Below are 7,943 nucleotides of genomic sequence, written 5' to 3'. Positions count from 1 at the left end.
AACTTGTGGAATAGACACTGGCTGGAATGCGGTTTTAACCAATCAGCATTCAGGATTAGACCTACCCGTTGTATAAACACGCACACACACACACACTTCTTCAGTAGTTACAAGAACACAAGTAACCATTATTCCTCAAGTCCTATCTTGAGATCTATGTTCGTAACTCGATTTCAGTCTCCCATTGACATATTGAATCATGTGAAAGTTTAAGTTATACATGAAGTATCAAGATAGGATTCTAACAGAGGGATTCTTAGAATTTAGACATATCGTGATATTGTATCATCCCTCTTAGAACTGTGTCGAGCTAGTTTGCACTTAGAAAACAAAATACCACAAGACCTTGTACTGTGTATACTTTTATTGCTCTTATTAGACAACGTGTTGTTGTTGTTGATGTGTATTTCTCCTCTCAATACATACTTATTTTGAAGTCGATACGTTTCTGGGAATTTTATTCAACTTTTGCAGCACGACATGTTATATATATACTGTAATATTATTTCAGATGCTGAATATCTCGATTATTATTCTTAAAAATGACAAAGAATATAGAGAATATTTGAATGATTTATGATATACACAAAGATATGATTTAAACTTACTGTGGATCAGTGAAACTGCATGAGTAAAATATAAAATATACATATTTGCAATGGTTTGTTCGTAGTGGTGCATACCTTGAATGTAATGTCCTCTGAGATTTTTTTTTCCTATAAAAATGAAATGATCTGGAGTCAAGCTGGATTTTCTCACACACAGACAAAATGCACACAGATACAGACCAAACCAATGAATACATAACACCTCAGGAGAGAGGGCGAGAGAGAGAGTGAGAGTGAGAGAGAGAGAGAGAGAGAGAGAGAGAGAGAGAGAGAGAGAGAGAGAGAGAGAGAGAGAGAGAGAGAGAGAGAGAGAGAGAGAGAGAGAGAGAGAGAGAGAGAGAGAGAGAGAGAGAGAGAGAGAGAGAGAGAGAGAGAGAGAGAGACAGAGAGACAGAGAGACAGAGAGATAAAGATAAAGAAGACAGGAACAGCATCTGGTTATTCAGGGAGAGTTTAGTAAAAACTCAAAACAAGTGCAGGTGTCAAAAATGTATGTTTGCTATGCCAGTCACGAGGGATCTGTGCCCTTTGAATGTGTAGGCCAGGTGCCCAGTGGTCTCACCCACAGCACCACTTAGTTTCGCCTGTTGTGTATGTGTAAGTTGTTGAGTCACTGTGGGGAAGAGGACCAAGGGAAATGTAGGCCAGTGTTCTCATTCATAGACACAAGGGCAGCACACGGGCAGCACATGGTCGGATGTAGGTCAATAGACAAACAACACACCCACTGAGCTACGTTGGATATTATTGACGGTGATGATGATGGTTATGTAATTATGATGGTTACGGTTATGATGGGCATGAGCGTTGCTAATAGCAGTAGTAGTGGTACTCCTTTCTTACATAAAATAAGCCATCAACATCATATTTTTGGCTGATCCTTTTTTGAATGTTATTCCCACATCACTAATCTTTCTGTATTTATTTGCAGTAAAGCCAAACAAATGTCCCACTCCAGCTGCACAGATTTCCAAAGCAAACTGTCGGCAAGGCAACACGTGTTCTACTTCACTAATGAGAAATCTAACAAACGTGCCACACTCTCTCTCTCCTCTCTCTGTAGCTTCCTAATCAATAGCAAACACAATCACCTGCCCAGAGCCTGCTGCTGTTATGATTGCTCCTCACTCATCACATTTACAGAGAAACAACAAGAGTTCCAGAGAGTAGAAACACATCTGCCTCCATCCCAAAGAGGGTCACTTTACATATTGATTGTTATTGCCAAAATCACTTCAAATGGCACGTTGGTGTGAGTGAAGTAAGACTCCTGTGATCAACATGTTATTTCCCAGGCTTCCCATTGTGTAGTGAAAGATAAGCACCAATTCTCTGCATGCTAGAGTTAATCAGTTAGAAGTCTATGTTGATCATATGGCCAACAGGCTAGAGATCACTATGCAGTCATTAAACCCAGTCAAACACTGGGAAGCATGTTGTCAGCACCTCAGGGTTCTGGTAGTGTAGTGTTCAATAAACTGGACCCTGTTCACGCTCAGTCCCTCCTCTGAGGCAGAGGAGCTGTGAAATGGTTTTATCACAGGGCAATAAAACAGACAATACAGTCATCACATTACAGGACCATGCAGTCATGGAGCATCTGTCTCAGCCCAGTCAATATGCTATGAAAGGAACCAACCATACACAAGGGAAGTACATAGCAACAAGAGGTGTTGGAGACAAGCAAAACACAAGAGGGAAATTGACGGACACTCCCTTAATGAAAAAACACATGAATTTCACATGAACACGTGAAGTGTTCCAAAAGTACATGATTTCATGTGATCACATTATCTTACGTGATAACGTGACAACATGTAAAGCAACATGAAACTACACATCTTAAAACGTGATCACGTGAACTGTTCCAAAAACATGTTTTCACATGAATTTTACATCTGAAATTTAATGTGAAATCATGTGACTTTCCACATGTGAAATCGTGGTTTTTGATTGATTGCGATATTAAAGTCTGTAGTGTGCATGTGATGTCAACATATTAAATATGTTCTTTTTCAGAGTGTATATGATGGGAATGCAGCTTAATGCAGGTCTGGGATGGCTCTCAGGGTCCTATATGGAATCAAACCTACCATAGCAATGTTTTTAACAGGCTCATACAGTTGAAGTCGGAAGTTTACATACACCTTAGCCAAATACATTTAAACTCAGTTTTTCACAATTCCTGACATTTAATCCTAGTAAAAATTCCCTGTCTTAGGTCAGTTAGGATCACCACTTTATTTTAAGAATGTGAAATGTCAGAATAATAGTAAAGAGAATGATTTATTTCAGCTTTTCTTTCTTTCATCACATTCCCAGTGGGTCAGAAGTTTACATACACTCAATTAGTATTTGGTAGTATTGCCTTTAAATTGTTTAACTTGGGTCAAACGTTTCGGGTAGCCATCCACAAGCTTCCCACAATAAGTTGGGTGAATTTTGGCCCATTCCTCCTTACAGAGCTGGTGTAACTGAATCAGGTTTGTAGGCCTCCTTGCTCGCACACACTTTTTCAGTTCTGCCCACACATTTTCTAAACGATTGAGGTCAGAGCTTTGATGGGCACTCCAATACCTTTGCTTTGTTGTCCTTAAGCCATTTTGCCACAACTTTGGAAGTATGCTTGGGGTCATTGTCCATTTGGAAGACCCATTTGCGACCAAGCTTTAACTTCCTGACTGATGTCTTGAGATGTTGCTTCAATATATCCACATAATCTTCCTTCCTCATGATGCCATCTATTTTGTGAAGTGCACCAGTCCCTCCTGCAGCAAAGCACCCCCACAGCATGATGCTGCCACCCCCGTGCTTCACGGTTGGGATGGTGTTCTTTGGCTTGCAAGCTATCCCCTTTTTCTTCCAAACATAATGATGGTCATTATGGCCAAACAGTTCAATTTTTGTTTCATCAGACCAGAGGACATTTCTCCAAAAAGTACGATCTTTGTCCCCAAGTGTAGTTTCAAACCGAAGTCTGTTTTTTTCATGGCGGTTTTGGAGCAGTGGCTTCTTCCTTGCTGAGCGGCCTTTCAGGTTATGTCAATATAGAACTTGTTTTACTGCGGATATAGATACTTTTGTACCTGTTTCCTCCAGCATCTTCACAAGGTCCTTTGCTGTTGTTCTGGGATTGATTTGCACTTTTCGCACCAAAATACGTTCATCTCTAGGAGACAGAACGCGTCTCCTTCCTGAGCGGTATGATGGCTGCGTGGTCCCATGGTGTTTATACTTGCGTACTATTGTTTGTACAGATGAAAATGGTACCTTCAGGCGTTTGGAAATTGCTCCCAAGGATGAACCAGACTTGTGGAGGTCTACCATTTTTTTTTCTGAGGTCTTGGCTGATTTCTTTTGATTTTCCCATGATGTCAAGCAAAGAGGCACTGCGTTTGAAGGTAGGCCTTGAAATACATCCACAGGTACACCTCCAATTGACTCAAATGATGTCAATTAGCCTATCAGAAGCTTCTAAAGCCATGACATCATTTTCTGGAATTTTCCAAGCTGTTTAAAGGCACAGTCGACTTGGTGTATGTAAACTTCTGACCCACTGGAATTGTGATAGAGTGAATTATAAGTGAAATAATCTGTCTGTAAACAATTGTTGGAAAAATTACTTGTGTCATGCACAAAGTAGATGTCCTAACCGACTTGCCAAAACTACAGTTTGTTAATACAGTACCAGTCAAAAGTTTGGACACACCTACTCATTCAAGGGTTTTTCTTTATTTTTTACTATTTTTTACATTGTAGAATAATAGTGAAGACATCAAAACTATGAAATAACACATATGGAATCATATAGTAACCCAAAAAGTGTTAAACAAATCAAAATATTTTATATTTGAGATTCTTCAAATTGCCACCCTTTGCCTTGATGACAGCTTTGCACACTCTTGGCATTCTCTCAACCAGCTTCACCTGGAATGCTTTTCCAACAGTCTTGAAGGAGTTCCCACATATGCTGAGCACTTGTTGGGTACTTTTCCTTCACTCTGCCGTCTGACTTATCCCAAACCATCTCAATTGGGTTGAGGTCGGGGGATTGTGGAGGCCAGGTCATCTGATGCAGCACTCCATCACTCTCCTTCTTGGTAAAATAGCCCTTACACAGCCTGGAGGTGTGTTGGGTCATTGTCCTGTTGAAAATCAAATGATAGTCCCACTAAGCCCAAACCAGATGGGATGGCGTATCGCTGCAGAATGCTGTGGAAGACATGCTGGTTAAATGTGCCTTGAATTCTAAATAAATCACTGACAGTGTCACTAGCAAAGCACCCCCACACCATCACACCTCCTCCTCCATGCTTTACGGTGGGAAATACACATGCTGAGACCATCCATTCACCTACACACTGTCTCACAAAGATACGGCGGTTTGAACCAAAAATCTCAAATTTGGACTCCAGACCAAAGGACAAATTTCCACTGGTCTAATGTCTATTGCTCGTGTTTCTTGGCCCAAGCAGGTCTCTTCTTTTTATTGGTGTCCTTTAGTAGTGGTTTCTTTGCAGCAATTCGACCATGAAGGCCTGATTCACACGGTCACCTCTGAACAGTTGATGTTGAGATGTATCTGTTACTTGAACTCTGTGAAGCATTTATTTGGGCTGCAATTTCTGAGGCTGGTAACTCTAAGGAACTTATCCTCTGCAGCAGAGGTTACTCTGGGTCTTCCATTCCTGTGGCGGTCCTCATGAGAGACAGTTTCATCATAGCACTTGATGGTTTTTGCAACTGCACTTTAAGAAACGTTCAAAGTTCTTGAAATGTTCCGTATTGACTGTCCTTCATGTCTTAAGGTAATGATGGACTGTCGTTTCTCTTTGCTTATTTGAGCTGTTCTTGCCATAATATGGACTTGGTCTTTTACCAAATATGGTATCTTCTGTAACGTGTCATTTCAACCAATACTCATCGCATCGCATTTGATTGAAAACTAGTTTGGAATTACAGCACAGCACAGCATTCATATATTTTATTTTATAAATACTAGAGCGCCAATACTTGTCGCATACAAGAAGCATACGCATACCAATGATGCCTTTCATACGTTTACATTTTTTAAAACCTGCATAGATAATCTTTGTCTACTCATGGACGTTGCAATTATAGAGGTTTTGAACTGACATTATGGACCCCAGAGCCATAGAGCATGTCCGGCATCTCTATAGCAATAGTAGCTGAACACACTCCGTCAACTCTGGGTTCATGGAGGTGCAACTTCCCATGTGTCTCAAGCACTGGCTGCTGGTCACAGCTTAATTGGGGAGGACAGCCTCATAGTAATGGAACAGGATAAATAGAATGGTATCAAACAAATCAAACACATGGTTACCATGTTTTTGATTCCATTCCATTCAGTCCATTCCAGCCATTATAATGAGCTGTCCTTCCCTCAGCAGCATTTGTGGTCTCAAGGATTCATTCATCTGGCTGCATTCATCAATTACACTTTTTCCTATCATCATTCTGCATCAATGATATTAACCAAGCCATCCCTTGGCTTGCTGTTGACTAGAAGGCCTCAAAAACTAACAAACATACAAAATTGTCTGTGCTGCTGGGAACCATAACGGGCCTTTCCGGTGGCATTGAACTGAAGCGAGCCATATTCCAGGACACACATTCAAACACACACGCACACACACCCACACACACACTTCTTAATTACCAGATTTCACAGGCATTATGGTGCCTGCTGCTGGCCTTCAGAACACTCACCACACCACTGGGCTATTCACACAAGTTGCTAGGGAAACCATGGTTTCTCAGGATACAGAGAGACAGACTATTATATTAAATTATGCCTGTGGATTTTGTTACATCTGTGTTAAGATGGAAACACTGAACTGTTTCTGTTGTAGCTGAGGTGAATAACAGTTTTTTTTTAATGGCCGTGCGAGGACTGAAAGTACGCTTGATAGAGAGGAGACAGAAAGTACACTTGGTGATCAATGCTGATTGGTTTACATCAACGCAATCGATTATTGATGTTTGTGTAGTGGAAGCACAGGACTTTGCCCCTGTGGAGGTACAAAGCCACATAGAGAAAAATATTTTGTCCAAGGGAGAGGGAGCTAAACTCTCCTCTGTTGCTAGCAAAAACTTTACTTTGAATTTAGGAAAACAACATATATTGAATGAGGTTCGACTTTAACAAACACATTAAGTACATTAGACTTCATGAAAGCACTCACCATTTGTGTCAAAAAAACTTTTTGGGGACTGCCTAAAAGCCTTTATAATTTTTTCATGACCCAATAAACCCAAAAATGCTTTAACGTTCCAGCCTCGTCTTCAGCTGTGACCCAGAATGAACTAGCAATGACCCAACAATTGGTCTCGGCCGCCCATTTAGGAAACTTTGTCCCAGACTGCTCTCCTGTTTCCTGAGAGAGCAGTGGAAAGCAGGACATCTTCAAAGCTGAATACATCATCTCTGAGCCTCTAATAACCAATATCTAATGACTACTGTATCCCTCGCAGCTGGATCCAAATGGAGCTGCCGTATAAGGCTTAGTGGGAGATCTGGGGAAGGCTATGATAGAATGAGATGATACCTAGTGCCTAAGTAAGGTGAGGTCAGGTGTTCTGAGACCAAATGTGACTAAGATGGTACGGAGAGGTACTGTAAGGTCCTTGTCCTCAACGGCTACCCCTCATGGTGTTACACAAGGAGAGAAGAATAATCTACCACAGATAAAACTTGTTTAATACTGTATTCCACCCTGACCTGAAACGTCAATTCAGGTTTTATGCAGTGTTGTTCGGCTTTGTGGTGTCAAAAAACTTGAATGCAATGATGAACATATACAGTTAGGTAAACAGATGGTTATTTGGTAAATAATAACACACTCAGTGCTGCTACACAGGACAACTACAAAGCGCCAGCAAACCTGTTCAGAGAGGCTAAGTCAGGAGATTATCAAACACATTCCATGAAAGACCAGAACGGAATTAATAAAAGAAGAAAGATGCTTTCAATTATTATTTCCCTTTGGAGACATGAAATTATGTGTGACAGTCCTTCTCAAGGACTGTCTGTTTTGTGAATGTGTATGTTTGGGTCATATCTTGTCTACTCCTCTGCTTGTCTGCAGGGTTAGGGTACTGTATACCCAGAATAGGTCATTATCAGGGGATCTTCTAACAAAGCAGGTCTGTGTGAGTGTGTTATATTGAGCATCTAACTGTGACAGAGAATCAGCTGCTTGTGTATATTTTCAGAATCCCAACCAAAGACCGAAAGGCTACTGCAAACTGCTACTAGACCCCGGTAAAGCATCCCTTATATGGTTTGCCTTCCAATAACTGATCTTCACCTCC

This window comes from Coregonus clupeaformis, unplaced genomic scaffold (genome assembly GCF_020615455.1).
Source record: "Coregonus clupeaformis isolate EN_2021a unplaced genomic scaffold, ASM2061545v1 scaf0477, whole genome shotgun sequence".
NCBI classification, from domain to species: domain Eukaryota; kingdom Metazoa; phylum Chordata; class Actinopteri; order Salmoniformes; family Salmonidae; genus Coregonus; species Coregonus clupeaformis.
Note: the sequence above shows the minus strand (reverse complement) of the source record.